This window comes from Puma concolor, chromosome C2 (genome assembly GCF_028749965.1).
Source record: "Puma concolor isolate L17-30 chromosome C2, mPumCon1.1.hap2, whole genome shotgun sequence".
Lineage (NCBI taxonomy): Eukaryota > Metazoa > Chordata > Mammalia > Carnivora > Felidae > Puma > Puma concolor.
The window spans coordinates 132,853,374-132,870,536 of record NC_141675.1 but is presented as its reverse complement, the minus strand read 5'-3'; the positions used below and the strand labels follow the sequence as shown (position 1 = coordinate 132,870,536).

Genomic DNA, 17,163 nt, shown 5'->3' with positions numbered 1-17,163 from the left:
CCTCACGTGGGGCTCTGTGCTGACAGTTCAGAGCCTGGAGCCTGCTTTAGATTCTGTGTCTCCCTCTCTCTCTGCCCCTCCCCCGCTTGCTCTGTCTTGCTGTCTCTTAAAGATAAATAAATGTTAAACAAAAAAAGTTGCTGGTGGAATTAAGGTTGCTAATCAGCTGATCTTAAAATAGGGACGTTGTTCTAGATTATCTGCATAAACCCAAAGTACTCACAAGGGTCCCTACAAGTAGAAGAGGGAAGCATAAGAAAAAAGTTAGAGATGTGACTACAGAAGAAAGGTCAAAGTGATGAGATGCAACACTGTAGACTTTAAAGGTGGAACAAGGAAGAAAGGTAGCCTCTAGAGGCTGGAAAAGGAAAGGAAAGGAACACAACTCTGCCTATATCTTGATTTTAGCTTGGTGACACCCATTTTGGACTCCCAATCTCAAGAATTGTAAGACAATATAGTGGTGTTAAACCACTAAATTTGTGTTGGTTTGTTACAGTAGCAATAGAAAACCAATAAATGCTATCTTTTGAGTAAATGAAGGTTTTAAGTTAAATGCCTAGCTTCTCCAAAATGATGGGGAAGAGATTCATTTAGATATCTTGTGATTTTGCGAAATGGAGAATTGTGTCTCTTCTTTGAATGTGTGCTTTGTCCGATCTCTGGACTCTGTGTAGGGTTCACTGATGTCCCATAGCTGATCCTGTGGGCCTGTTGGAACATGGTGTTGGCTCTCAAAGCTGAAGTCTATGCATCTCAGCACTTTTCTCTAGTCACAATATCCTCATACTGTGTAGCCCCTTAGTTCTACCTTGAGACTTCTGTTGGAAAATCAATCCTCTCAACCTCATTGAATTTATCAACCATGGCATGTAAAAATGTCTGGATCCTCTGTAAACTGTCCATAAAGAGTCTCCTCCATGTTGTTCTAACACGAATCTTAACATGACTGAGCATTCAGATGGAATTACAACTTTCTCAGTTCATGTCCAGTCAATCCCTGCAACAATGGATAGTCTCCCCTTGCCTCCACCACAGCATCACCAAATTTATCTAGTGGTATATTGAATAAAAAACTTCTCTTGGAACTTCAGCCCAGAGAAAGGAGAGCAAGAGCACACACATACACTTGGTCCTTCCATTTGTTTTCTTCTTCCTACACTCAACCAGTTCAGAAAGATAAGTATTTGTTCTCATATGATAGATTTCTTTTTATATAATATCCTCTTCCTTCATGAGGGGACACCATTCACCCTTCTTTCACTGAGTCCAAATGGTAGAATCACTATAGGGGAATATGGCAAATAATTTACAAGGATAAAAATGTACTTTTTTATTATTTCAAAATATTATGCCCATAGACTAGCGGTTAAAAGAGCAAATATGATCTTAACATCTTACTAACACTACAGAAAAAAGTATTCTGTTTTTCTTTATGGAGGTAGCATAGAGAACAAAGGGGGAAAACAAACAAAAATTTGAAAGGTGGAAACAGAACAAAATTTGGAAAAGTGGAACCAAATTTGGAAATATGGATAATTGGTGACTGACTGACTTCCCAGACCTAAGAAAACTAGATCCTAAGCCAGCAGTAGATAAAGCCAAAAACCATACCAAGAAAGTTTTAAGAATCAGAAGCACCAGATATTTCAGGACATGGCAATAGAGAAGGGTTGGATTAAGAAAATAGTTAGAATATGTTGACAAGGAAGTTAAATCCCTACATCTCATTCTCTACTCCATTTTTATTGGGAATCTACCCCCAAACCCCACCACAGCAGAAGATTGAAAGTTTATTATCTAAACTAGATAAAACAGAGTTGACACAGTTAAGGATAGAGTTCTCATACTCCTAAGCGCAGCTTTAAGTCAATGTATGTATTCTAGATATTGAGGCTCTTCCCACACTATTTTCTTCCCTCTCTAGGTTGGCTTCCAAAATGCTAGCTTGTGCATCTTCTTTTCTGAGCAAATTGATTTGGCTAAATAAATAAATAAACAAATAAAATAAACATAGAATGTAGACGTCATGGCTAGCTATAAAACAAAAAATTAGTATCTGCTTCTATAGTATAGATTTGTCCCTATAAGGTGGAAGTCAAACAAAAATCTGCATTTCTCATCACCCTATAAATGCATATGAAAAATGTTGGTGATGGGACATGAGAAGAATCAATGTGCACATCTTCTAGGCCTGGCAGGCCCATAAAACCTTGTTATAGAGCTTTTCTTCATGTTATTTTCCCTTTTGAGCTGCATGAAATGTAGATGACCTCCAGGGTGACCTTGATCATCATATATTAAAGATGGTAAAGCCTCTGTTGGTCTAGAGCACTAAACGACTGTGTATAGAAGGGATGCTCTCCAACATAATTATCTGCTCAGTACTATCAAATGAGCAAGAAATAATTTTTATGTGTATTTCAGTCATTTAACACTTTGGGTCTACTGAATATAGAAAACAGCATAATATAAGTCATATATACAACAATTACATCAGCCATATTACATTAAATGAAACTCATTCTAAGTGTCATTTATGCACTCAGAGCTTCTGTCAACTTTGTAGTCCTTACCTCTTAATCTTAAACTGAAAAATAGATATACTGTAGATACAGACCACTGACAATATAACATGGAAATTAAACAAAACAAAAACATGGGGAAAAAAACATGTAAAAAGAAAAAAGGTAAAATGGAGGCAGCAAGACTATGCCAGTTAAAGCTTTTTAAAAGACTATTATTAATGCCAACCAAGAAATATGAAAAACTATTACATCCATGAGAGTAAAAGATATTACAAGAAGAGTCTAGATAACCAAAGAGTAAAAACTACCAACACTTAACTTAAATTCATGATAATAAAAATGAAAAACTAAAAAAAAAAAAAAAACTAAAAAGAAATTGGAAGTTAAGCTTAAGAAGAATCTTTCACAAAGTATGGAAAAAGATAAATCTACAACAGAAGAGGAACTATGAAAAGTTAGAAGACAGTTTCAGGAAGTGCAAAATTTAAACAATAGAAAAGTTTATGGAAAAAGAATGAAAATTAAGAAGGAAAATCATCAATGATATAATCAAGGAAATATTCTAGAACTAGAGAACATGAGTTTCCAGAAAGACTTCCCTAACTGCCCAGCAAAATAAATGAATATGAATTCACACCATGGCATATTAGTACACAATTTCCAATCACTTGGGACAGGAACTTCTTCTAGTTCTGGCAACAGATAGAGTAGATGATATTAAAAAATGCTCCTCCTAAAAACAATTATAAATTTGAAAGGATATGAAAATTAACAGACAGCATTGGAGTACAACAAATATATATAGAAATTAAGGTGCTATAATCCTTGAGAAAAGGGAAGCGTTTAGTAAGAGGCCTCCATATCCACCTCAGCTTTTTCTTTATGTGTATCTCATAATGTGTGGTGCAGGAAACTTGAGCCCAAGCAGAAAATAGCAGTCTTACTAGATAAGGAGATATAATTCAAGGTTAGAGCTGATAGAGTACTGAAACTTGACAGGCACGAGCACAGAGAGGAAAAACAACAGATAAAAGGGTTTCAAAATCCATGTGTGGAGCATGGAAGTTTTTTTGCATCTTGTGTCCATGAAGTACAGCCAGATCAACACTAAACCATCCTGCACGCCTAGAAAACTGATTTAAGGATTAACACAACAATCTACACAACCTGAACCACAGAACTCAGCAGGTACATGGTGTGGAGAGGTGAACTGGGGGAGAGAGAAGCCGCGGAGGGCAGGAAGCTGTTTTTGCTTGCAGGGAGAAGACAGAGACAGGGGTAGAGTACAGGAACTTCCCCCCACCCCAAGAAAAGCAGCTGGAAAGAAAGTGGAAAAGTGGAAACAGCCGCAGGGAATGAACTAAAAAGGGAGAAAGGAGAAAGGAGAGGGTTTAAATTCCATTAAGACTCTATAAACAAGGGGAGCGCAGAGTCTGAAACTCTGCAGCTCAATATCTGGTGGTGCTCTGGTGGGAAGGACGAATCCCCAGGAGCAGAGTGGGGTCCATGAGTCCTCGGGCCACACAGGGAACAGCAGTTCCATGGCTGGAAGGACATTTGGTAGAGGTTTGTGGCCACCCTGTCCCAGCAGATCCCAGAGAACAACCACATTCACTGGTGCTGGAACAAGGAGGTCCTTAAGGTTGAAGCCTGGGGCAAGATGTGTATTGTGATTTTCCATAATCCCTGAAACACTGCTGCTTCGCAGTTGCATAAACTTTTTCTAGGGCAGGCTGGCACCCAGCCACAATCTCTGGGCATTGACAGCAGCATAGTCCTGCGAATATTCAGGAAACAAAGTCACATCTGAGATAAAACTCAGGAGGGAGATGCCACCTGGCAACCTGACGGCTTGGTCACAGAGTAAAATCTGGGAGTGGATGTAAGCCGGAGACAAAGGACGGGTGTGACGGCTGTTCAGGGAGAGCACAGTGTTCCAATACTAGAGACTAGGTAGCTGGGTAACGCCATTTTCACTTCTCCTGCACATGCACATACACACCTACAAAGTTCCACAACAATCCACCCCATTAAGCTAAGCAGCACCATCTAGTGGAGAATGGAGCCGTTACACTAAGCCCTGCCCAATTGGGCCAAACACGCTCTTCACGAACACCACAAATCTCTCTGCCTGCTTAGTTTATGGACTATAAAGTGCTTCATAGTTTGACTTATAGGGGAAAACGATGTAATTTTAATTGTATTTCAATCTGTTCACTGGTCCATCTATTCAATTTTCTCTTTCGCTTATTTTCTTTTTCTTGAATACAGAAAGAGAAAAAAATTATTTTTATTTTCAGTTATGATTAAAAATATTTTTATTTTTTCTCCTATATTTTTTACTTTTTCATAAATTTTTCAAATTCTATTTGTCTTCCATTATTTCATTTTATTCTATTTCATTGTATTCATTTTCTCAAATTTTCCAATGTTTTCCTTTTTTTCCTTGTTTTTCTTTTTTTTGTTCCTTTTTTTCTTCCCTTTTTTCTATAATCTATCAAACTTCTTTCAATAACCAGAGCAAAACACACCTAGGATCTAGCATCATTTATATGATTTGTGTGTATGTGTGTGTGTGTGTGTGTGTGTGTGTGTGTGTGTGTTGTTTTTAATTTTTTAATTAAAATTTTTTTACCTTAATTCCTTTTCTTCCTACAAAATGATGAAACAAAGGAATTCATCCCAATAGAAAAAGCAGGAAGAAATGACAGTCAGGGACTTAATCAACACGATACAAACAAAATGTCTGAACCAGAATTTAGAATCACAATAATAAGAATACTATCTGGCATGGAAAGCAGATTAGAATCCCTCTCTGCAGAGACAAAAAAAAAGTAAAATCTAGTTAGGATGAAATAGAAAATGGTATAACTGACCTGCAATCTCGAATGGATGCCACAGAGGCAAGGATGGATAAGGCAGAACAGAGAATCAGCGATATACAGGACAAAATTATGGAGAATAAGGAAGCAGAAAAAAAGAGGGAGATGAAGGCACAAGAGCATGATTTAAGAATTAGAGAAATCAGTGACTCATTAAACAGGAACAACATGAGAATCATAGGGGTCCCAGAAAAGGAAAAGAGAGAAAAGGGGTAGAAGGGTTATGTGAACAAATCATAGTGGAAAACTTTCCTAACCTGGGGAAAGACACAGACATCAAAATCCAGGAAGCACAGAAGACTCCCATAAGATTCAAAAAAAAAAAAACGACCATCAACAAGGCATATCATAGTCAAATTCATGAAATACTCAGGAAAGGAGAGAATCATGAAAGCAGCAAGGGAAAAAAGTCAAGCAGCAAGGGAAAAAAGTTCAAGAGACCCACTTTAGACCTAAAGACACCTTCAGATTGAAAGTAAGGGATGGAGAACCATCTATCATGCTAATGGTCAACAAAAGAAAGCCAGAGTAGCCATATATGTACCAGACAATCTAGACTTTAAACTAAAGACTGTAACAAGAGATGAAGAAGGAGATTATATCACAATTAAGGGGTCTATCCACCAAGAAGACCTAAAAATTGTAAACATTTATGCTCTAAATGTGACAGTACCCAAATATATAAATCAATTAATCACAAACATAAAGGAACTCATTGATAATAATACCATAATAGTAGGGGACTTCAACACCCTACTTACAGCAATGCATATATCATGTAAACAGAAAATCAAAAAGGAAACAATGGCTTTGAATGACACACTGGACCAGATGGACTTAACAGATATAATCAGACATTTCATCTTAAAGCAGCAGAATATACATTCTTCTCCAGTACACATGGAGCATTCTCCAGAATAGATCTCATAATGGGACACAAATCAGCACTCAACAATACACAAAGATCAAGATCATACCATGCATATTTTCAGACCACAACACTATGAAACTTGAAATCAACCACAAGAAAAAATTTGGAAAAATAACAAATACTTGGAGACTAAAGAACATCCTACTAAAGAATGAATGGTATAACCAAGAAGTTAAAGAGGCAATTAAAAAGTACATGGAAGCCAATGAAAATGATAACACCACAGCCTAAAACCTCAACCACAAGAAAAAATTTGGAAAAATAACAAATACTTGGAGACTAAAGAACATCCTACTAAAGAATGAATGAGCTAACCAAGAAGTTAAAGAGGCAATTAAAAAGTAGTTGGAAGCCAATGAAAATGATAACACCCAGCCCAAAACCTCCGGAAGGCAGCAAAGGTGGTCATAAGAGAAAAGTATATAGCAATCCAGGCCTTCCTAAAAAAGGAAGAAAGGTCCCAGATACACAACCTAAGCTTACACCTTAAAGAGCTGGAAAAAGAACAGCAAATAAAACCCAAAACCAGTAGAATACAGAAATAATAAAGATTAGAGCAGAAATCAATGCTATAAAAGAAAAACAACAAAAAACAAAGAACAAAACAAAACAAAAGTAAAACAGATCAATGAAACCAGAAGCTGACTCTTTGAAAGAATTAACAAAATTGATAAACCACTAGCAAGTTTTATCAAAAAGAAAAAGGAAAGGACCCAAATAAATAAAACCAAGAATGAAAGAGGAGACATCACAACCAACACAGCAGAAATAAAAACAAATATAAGAGAATATTATGAGCAATTATATGCCAATAAAATGGGCATCTGGAAGAAATGGACAAATTCCTAGAAACATATACATACACTACCAAAACTGAAACAGGAAGAATAGAAAATTTGAACAGACCCATGACCAGGAGAGATATCAAATTAGTAATCAAAATCTTCCAAAAAACAAGAGTCCAGGGTCAGATGGCTTTCCAGGGGAATTTTACCAAACATTTAAAGAAGAGTTAACAACTTATTCTCTTGAAGCTGTTCCAAAAAATAGAAATGGAAGGAAAACGTCCAAACTCTTTCTATGAAGCCAGCATTATCTTGATTCCAAAACCAGCGACCCCACTAAAAAAGGAGAATTATAGACCAATTTCCTTGATGAACATGGATGCAAAAATCCTCAACAAGATATTAGCCACCAGAACCAACAATACATTGAAAACATTATTCACCACGACCAAGTGGGATTTATACCTGGGATGCAGGGATGGCTCAATATCCACAAAACAATCAATGTGATTCATCACATCAATAAAAGAAAGGGCAAGAACCACATGATCCTCTCAGTAGATAGAGAAAGAGCATTTGACAAAATACAGCATCCTTTCTTGATAAAAATCCTCAAGAAAGTAGGGATAGAAGGATCATACCTTGAGATCAGAAAAGCCATATATGAAAGACCCACTGCTAATATCATCCTCAATGGGGAAAAACTGAGAGCTTTCCCCCTAAGGTCAGGAACAAGACAGGGATGTCCACTCTTGCCACTGTTATTCAACATAGTATTGGAAGTCTTAGCCTCAGCAGTCAGACAACACAAAGAAATAAAAGGCATCCAAATCGACCAGGAGGAGGTCAAGCTTTCACTTTCTCTTTTGCACTGTGGTGGGAATGCAAACTGGTGCAGCCACTCTAGAAAACAGTATGGAGTTTCCTCAAAAAATTAAAAATAAAACTACCCTACAACCCAGCAATTGCACTATTAGGTATTTATCCAAGGGATACAGGTATGCTGTTTCAAAGGGGCACATGCATCCCAATGTTTATAGCAGTACTATCAACAATAGCCAAGTATGGAAAGAGCCTAAATGTTCATTAATGGATGAATGGATAAAGAAGATGTGGTATATATCTATGGAGTATTACTTGGCAATCAAAAAGAATTAAATCTTGCCATTTGCAGCTACATGGATGAACTAGAGGGTATTATGCTAAGCAAAATAAGTCAGTCAGAGAAAAAAAAATATCATATGACTTCACTCATATGAGGAATTTAAGACACATAACAGATGAACACAAGGGAAGGGAAGCAAAAATAATGTAAAAACAGGGAGGGGGAGAAAACATAAGAGACTCTTAAATATGGACAACTAACAGAGGGTTACTGGAGGGGTTATGGGAGGGGGGATGGGCTAAATGGGTAAGGGGCATCAAGGAATCTACTCCTGAAATCATTGTTGCACTATATGATAACTAATTTGGATATAAGTTTAAAAAATAAACTAAAAAAAATCCATGTGCGATTGCCTCACCAGTCATTGGCTGACATCTGGGCTGGGTATGAACATGTGCAAGGGGAAAATTCAAGAAACCCAATGGCAAACAGCAGTTAGGAAACTAAAAATCTAAACATCAATTTCATTTAATAAGGGATATTGGTAACACAGAAGTGGGAGATTAAACCTCAGTGAGATGCCAAATTTTCTGAGCTTTCTATTTAGCCTACTGATGATCACTCATTCGGGATTGTGATCTCATCCTCAGGTTACAAGCCATGACCTAGAACTTAGGGCTTTTTCTAGTATTAAGGGTAAAATAAATATAACAACCATAATAAACCCTAAAGCTAACATTGTACGAGACCTTAATGATCCACTCTTCTATTTTTCATCCCAAATTTCTTGTATCCAATAAAAACTTATGATACATGTTTTTAAAAATACAGGACAAATGTACTAAGAAATAGGAAGAAAGAAACAGAAAACAAACAGATCCAGAATTGATTCAGGTGTGAAATCAACAGACAAGTGCTCTAAAATAACTATAATTGATGCTGTCATGAAATTAGAGGAAATATGGAGAACTTCCATATTTCGAAAGATAAGACATCCATTAAAAGGGATTACAACGGAAATTGTAGAACTGAGAAAACATAAAAACTACAATAGCAAATAAATTTATATTTAATAAAATATTAGAAACAATATACCAGAAGATCAGTGAGCTGATCTGGAAGTTGATCTGGAAGCTTTCTGGAAGACACATCAGAAAGGATAAAGAGAAAAGAGATACAGGAGACATTGGGAATGTCTAAGATAGTGTCATAGGGCTCCAGAAAGTGAAGAAAATGAGAATGGGGCAGAAGCATTGTGTGAAGACATTCTGGCCAAGTATTATTTAAACTGATGGACAAAACCAACTCATAAACTCAAGACACTGTACAAAAAGTAAGCACAGGGGTGTCTGGGTGCCTCAGTCAATTAAGTATCTGACCTAAGTGTCTGACTTAATTTCAGCTCAGGTAATTATCTCATGGTTTATGAGATAGAGCCCTGTGTCCAGCTCTATGCTGACAGTGCAGAGCCTGCTTGGGATTCTCTCTCTCCCTCTTTTTCTGCCCCTACGCCATGTGATCTATCTCTCTTTCTCACAAACATAAAGGAACTCATTGATAATTATACCATAATAGTAGGGGATTTTACAATTGCATGAAAAACCATAAAATACTTAGGAATAAGCCTAACCAAAGAGGTAAAAGATCTGTGCAATGAAAACTATAGAAAGCTTATGAAAGAAATTGAAGGAGACACAAAGAAATGGAAAAACATTCCATGTTCATAGATTGGAAGAACAAATGTTGTTAAAATGTCAATACTACCCAAAACAATCTACACATTCAATGCAATCCCAATCAAAATAGCACCAGCATTCTTCATAGAGCTAGAGCAAACAATTCTAAACTTTGTATGGAACCAGAAAAGACTTCAAATAGCCGAAGCAATCCTGGAAAAGAAAATCAAAGCTGGAGGCATCACAATTCTGGACTTCAAGCTCTATTACAAAGCTATAATCATCAACGGTACCAACGGTATGGTACTGGCACAAAAAGAGATCCATAGATCAAGGGAACAGAATAGAGAACCCAGAAATGGACCTACAAATGTATGGCCAACTAATCTTCAACAAAGCAAAAAGGACTATCCAATGGAAAAAAGACAGTTTCTTCAGCAAATGGTACTGGGAAAACTGGACAGCAACATGCAAAAGAATAAACCTGGACCACTTCTTACACCATACACAAAAATAAATTCAAAATGGATAAAAGACATAAATGTAAGACAGGAAACCATCAAAATCATAGCAAAAATAAGCAGCAACCTCTTTGACCTCAGCCTCAGCAATTTCTTACTAGCTGTGTCTCCAGAGGCAAGGGAAACAAAAGCAGAATGAACTAGTGTGACCTCATCAAGATAAAAACTTCTGCACAGCAAAGGAATCAATCAACAAAACTGAAAGTCAACCAATGGAATGGGAGAAGATATTTGCAAATGACATTACAGATAAAAGGTTGGTATCCAAAGTCTATTAAGAACTTATCAAACCCAACCCCAAAATCAAATAATCCAGTGAAGAAATGGGCAAAAGACATGAATAGACACTTTTCCAAAGAAGATATCCAGATAACTAAGACAAGACACATGAAAAACTGCTCAACACCACTCATCCGGGAAATACAAATCAAAACCACCTGTCAGAATGACTAAAATGAACAACTCAGGAAACAAAAGACATTGGCAAGGAGGCAGAGAAAAGGGAACACTTTTGCACTGCTGGTGGGACTGCAAACTGGTGCAGCCACCCTGGAAAACAATATGAAAGTTTCTCAAAAAATTAACAATAGAGCTACCCTAAGACCCAACAATTCCATTACTAGGTATTTAGCCAAAGGATACAAAAATGCTCATTCAAAGAGGCACATGCACCCCAATGTTTATAGTAGCACTATCAATCAAATAGCCAAGTTATGGAAAGAGCCCAAATTATGGAAAGAGCCCAAATTATGGAAAGAGCCCAAATGTCCATCAACTGACAAAATGGATTAAGAAGATGTGATATATATATCAAAATGGAATGCATGGATGTATATATATATACATATACATCCATACACACAATGGAATACTACTTGGTGATGAAAAAGAATGAAATCTTGGCATTTGCAACAACATGGATGGTACTAGAAAGTATTATGCTAAGTGAAATAAGTCAGTCAAAGAGATAAAATGTATGACTTCACTCATATGCAGAATTTAAGAAACAAAACAGATGAACATAGGGGAAGGGAGAGAAAAATAAGATGAAAACAGAGAGAGCAGCAAACCGTAAGAGACCCTTAACTACAGAGAACAAACTGAGGGTTGATGGGGGTGTTAGGGTGGGGATATGGGTTAAATGGGTGATGGGCATTAAGGAAAGCACTCTTCACGAATAGCACTAGGTGTCATATGTAAGAGGTGAATCACCGGGTTCTACTCCTGAAGCCAAAACTACACTGTATGCTAGATAACTTGAGAATAAAAAAGAAAAAGAAAAAGATTCCAACAAATAAGAGTATAAGAATAAATAATGAATCAATGAAACAAAAACAGTCATGAAATTACAAAACTGAATTTAGGAAAAAGTGATTCTTTGAAAATATTTTAAAATTGATAAAAGACTGGCAGACCACAAAAAACAACAACATAATACCCCTATCAGCATTAATAAAGGGAAAATAGCTACAGATACTAAAGTCATTAAAAACCATAAAAAAAGGATATTAGAAACAGCATTATGGGGGCGCCTGGGTGGCGCAGTCGGTTAAGCGTCCGACTTCAGTCAGGTCACGATCTCGCCGTCCGGGAGTTCGAGCCCTGCGTCAGGCTCTGGGCTGATGGCTCAGAGCCTGGAGCCTGTTTCCGATTCTGTGTCTCCCTCTCTCTCTGCCCCTCCCCCGTTCATGCTCTGTCTCTCTCTGTCCCAAAAATAAATAAACGTTGAAAAAAAAAATTAAAAAAAAAAATGAAACAGCATTATGCCAGTAAGTTGAAAAACATATGTGTAATATATACAGAGGTTATATTTGAAACATATAAAGAACCCTATGCATAAATAAGGAAAAATACAAGCAACCCAATGAAAAATGGAAAATAGAATGGAATAGGGATTCACAAAAAAAGGATATCTATGTGGCCAATAAAGATATTAAAATTGTTCAGCATCATTTCTTATTAAGGATATAAAAAATTAAGCCCACAATGAAATACTACTACAAATCTATCACAATGTCTGAAATTGAGAAGATTGACAAAATCAAGCATTTTCAAGAATGTGGACCAATGAAGTCTATTGGACTTTGCTGGCTGAGGTATAAATTGGTACACCCAGTTTGGGATACTATTTTCCAAAGATCTACTAAATCTAAGCATATTTCTATCCAATGCTCCAATAATACTACCTCAACGCATATACCCAAGTGCAAAAGAAATGCATGTACAAAAGACATGTACAGAAGACAGGTACAAAAATATTTGGGAAATAACCCAAATGTTAATTGATTGTATAATGGACTGAATAATTATACTACACAGCAATAAAAACAGATCAACTACTTCCCTGTTCAAAAGTGTAGATAAAATGTTGAGCCAAAGGAGTAAGTCACAAAAAAATATATATATTGTGTGATTCCATTCATATGAAGTTCAAGAACAAACACAACTCATCAATAGTGATAGAGATCAGAATGGTGTTTATTTTTGGTGGAGAAGGATATTAACAAAAAGGGACAAAAGAAAACTTTCTGAACCCAGTAAATTTTTTATACCTGAATCTGGATGGTAGTTACACAGATATGCATGTGTTAAAACTTATCAAGATGTACACTTAAGATTTCACAACCTACTATATATGTGTTCCACTGTACTCAAATTTATTTTTTTATAATAGTGGAAGATATAGTTTTCATTAAAATGAAAGAAAAACAAAAAAAAAGAGGATAATATGAGATGTCAGAGTCAAGGAACCCAATATGGAAGAGAGGTAAAGATAATCTCTGAGAATAGGTGAAGGAAGATCCCGCAGGACAGTTGTACCCTACCTATAAAGAGTCAACAAAGCAGATTCAAGCAGTATGACTTAACAGGTGAAGAAGTTGAGGGCTATCTCTGAGATCCCTTCTGCCACTGCCCTATTTTCTTTTCTTGAACTTAAGTAGCAATGTCAGGTGCAGCCCTGCCTTGACATGGGTTTATGAAGGTTCTGGTTTCCCTTCTAGTCCCTGTTGTCTTATAGGTTGAATGTCCTCATTTTACCCCCAAAGCCAGTATCCTGCTTTGACATTCTCCTGAGAACCCAGAGGCTCTTTTGAGCTTAGAATAAGATGATTCCTTTTACCCAAACCCCTAGTTCATATCCCTGAAAAGTGTTCAGTAACTGGGTCATAAGTAGGTTCTTGCAGGATGAGAACAACAAAAAAACATCTTTTACCTTTTTGAAGCCTCAATATATTACATTTAATAAAACACAATCCTTACTTATGTAGCCTTAAGAGTAGCCAATAAAAACTTGAAAAAATAAACATTAAATGCAGCATCATCTTTAGTAACACTTCAATTCATAAGTGAAATTGACATGAAACATAAAATAAATTATAAAGACTTCTTTATTTTTAGTCATCTTATCATTTCCTGTGAAAAAGAACAATATTTTGAGAACATTGGTGATTTTTTTCCTAAATATTTACAAGGTTGTACATTCTTGAACTGTCTAAATGACAAATCCAACCAAATAACACCATTCAAACTTTAAAAGGAAATGAGGTAGTTATCTACAATAGAAAAATATCAACAAAATACACTTAAGTGTTAGAAATCAAAAGCATCAGAACTGTAAGCATAATTTCACTTATGTGTGTGCATGATGTAATCATATACATAATTTAAAAAATATCTGGAGGGGCCTGGTTGGGTTAGCCAGTTGAGAGTTGACTCTTGATTTTGGTTCAGGTCATGATCTCACAGATCATGGGATCAAGCCCTGCATTGGGCTCTGTGCTGACAGTGCAGAGCCTGCTTGGGATTCTCTCTCCTCCTCTCTCTGCCCCTCCCCAGCTCACATGCACGCTCTCTCTCTCTCTCAAAATAAATAAACAAACTTGAAAAATATCTGGGAGTCTACCCACCAGGATACCCATGTTGAGTAGCCACTCCTTGGTAAAGGAGTTGGGGAAGAAAATGGGGATATTTTCTTTCTTCACTGTATTTTTAATACTAAACATAACCAAGTAAAACATTTAAAAAAATTAATGACACTAAGCATATGCATTAGTGAGTTGGATGATGCCAAATGTACAGGTATTTGGAAACATTTGGTTTACCCATTTGGGGTTTTTTTCCCCACATTCCTCCAGAGAGTTAAGATCATGTAGAACTTCCTCAATTTGTATTTAAGAAATGTTAAAATTTATAGCATCGCCTTTCAACATGGAGTTATAGATATCATAGTACTTTTATTTATTTCTTCCTAAAATAGGGGCACCTGAGTGGCTCAGTTATTTGAGTATCTGACTTTGGCACAATTCATGATCTCTCAGTTTGTGAGTTCAAGCTCCACATCGGGGTCTCTGGTGTTAGCATAGAGCCTGCTTTGGATCCTTTGTCCCCCTTTGTCTTTGCTCCCACCCTGCTGGTTCTCTCTCTCTCTCTCTTTCTCTCTCTCTCAAACTAAATAAATAAACTTTATTTCTCTCTAAAATAGCAATGAGTATTTCTGAGGTGGAAATTAAATAAAATAAATAGTAAAGTAATATAATGGGAAAAGTATAGGCATGGAAAGGAACCACAGATTGGAATCTTAGCCTTTCTGGTCTGAGATAAAATATATTCATTTATAAAACAGAGAAAATCAAACCTGGTTTGGAATGTCATTGTAACGATTAAATGAAGTAACATGTTAAAATATCTTCCTTGGCATCCAGCACAAAATATGTACTTGATGTATGTCATTTCCCTTAGTCTCCTGATAATCAGTATCTTATTCTAAATAACTTGTAGAACAAAATCATTTTCTTCTATTTATATGATTCAAATATCTGAAGATAAATATGTTACGGTGGTGGAGGAATATGAAGAAAAGATGAAAATTTTAAAAAATCCTTCTGAAAATTAAAAAAAAAAAAGAAAAAAGCTCAACTGGTCTCTTGCATGTACGACCCCCAAGTAGAGGCAGATCAGGAAAGTGATGCATGGTTCGCTCTTGCATTGATGCCTCCACCAATGTTAGGGGAAAATGTATGATTTTTACCTGAGAAAAATTTAGCCAAAGATTATATTTCAACATATGAATTTAGATGGCTGTGTTAACTCTCCAATTTTATTTTGTTATTTTAAACAATTTTTTATTGTTTTTATTTTCTTTCAATTTTATTTTTGTTATTGTTTAATTGCTTATCTTGGTAGGAGGTTGGTGATTTAACACCCATCCAAGTATCTAAATCAACAGCCACCACTATGTAATTAAACCTTCCTTTTTCACGTCTTCACACTTTGGCCTAGACTAGATGAAGGTTGTAGCATTATGTACAAAGCAGATATAATTATAGCGTTGTTTCACCAGCTGGCACTTGCTGCAAAAGTTTGGTTTTGTCTCTTTGCATGTAGAAAAGGACACATGGTTGTGGGCAACATCTTCACTTCCAGCAACAGCTATTCAGGCTACCTTACCTGAAGTGGTGAGGAATGGTACCCTTGAACTTTCCTCTTTGTTGGGGAATGAGGACCCTTACCTTTCTCCTTCACTGGAATGTTCCAAGAGCAGAAGGTGCTCCACTTTCATTGAGCTCCTCTCTGCCTAAAGACTTCTTTCCTGAAGAGGAAATCATGTGCTTTACTCTCTGTGTACCCAGAACATTGACTTTTCATCAGCTGGATTAACTTTTCTTTCAGGTCTCTCGCCAGGCAGGATCTCCACATGAAGTAATATTTTCAAAAGCAAAGTCCTGAATATATAATCTTGAAGCTTCTCTGAGTTGCTTTCATGTGTCACAACAAAGACTTTGCTCCCTCAGGACCCAAAGAGAAAACTCCATTTTCTTTTCCTAAACCCTGGTTAAAACAATTGTCTTCAGTGTTCCTCAGTGTTTTCTAAATGAGGTCACTTGAATAAATCCCAGCTCTGGTACAGTCCAAAGAAAAATGTCCATTTTCAGGTGTATTTGCCTGATGTCATCAGAACCCCAAAAACTATGTAAATAAAGATGTTTCTCTTTTTGCCTTTGAGGTCAGAAATAGTGAAACAAAATCTGCTGTGCAAGTGTTATCATCTATACATGCTCTCTTCAATCAGTGGGATGTTTGGACTTGTTTTTTAATGTTTATTTATTTTTAGAGAGAATGAGTGTGCGCGAGTGGGGAGGGGCAGAGAGAAAGAGGGACAGAGGACCCAAAGTGGGCTCTGTGCCAGTAGCAGAGAGCCTGATGTGGGGCTTGAACTTATAAGCCATGAGATCAGATCATGACTTGAACCATAACAGGATCCTTAACCAACTGAGTCATCCAGGTGCCCAAGGATCTTTGTACTTTCAAATGTCTCCCCTTGTGCAATGCTTTCACCTCTAATCTCTCAAGTCTTTTAAATAGGTGGGGGATGTATTACTTCCTATTGCTGCTATAACAAATTACCACAAATTTTGTGGGTTAAAACAACCTAAATGTGTCATCCTACACTTTCAGAGGTCAGAAGTTCATAATGGTCCCAGTGAGCTAAAATCAAGATGTTGTCAGGGCTGCTTTCTCCTAAATGGTCTAGAGGAGAATCTCTTTCCTTTCCTTCCTTTGGCCACCCAAATTCCCTGCCTCATGGCCTCCTCTTCCATATTCAAAGCTAGCAAGGTTGAATCTCTCTGGTCATTTTTCCCAAACCATATCTCCCTCAGACCCTGAAACCTTGTGCCTCCAACCTGTTAATCCAGGGTAATGTCAGCATCTGCTCATTAGCTTCCTTAATTCCAT

General features: G+C 36.7%; 1 long non-coding RNA gene across 2 annotated transcripts in view; it reads right to left on the bottom strand.

Moving 5' to 3' along the window:
• Positions 1–16,680, bottom strand: part of LOC147577543 (uncharacterized) — a 544,234-nt gene extending 527,554 nt beyond the window's left edge. Inside the window, exon 1 of one of the 2 annotated variants that reach the window (XR_015240381.1) lies at positions 15,939–16,680. This is a non-coding gene — a long non-coding RNA (uncharacterized LOC147577543). The remainder of the gene's footprint in view (positions 1–15,938) is intronic. The other variant, XR_015240382.1, reaches the window with a different exon arrangement.
• Between the last annotated feature and the right edge of the window lie 483 nt (positions 16,681–17,163).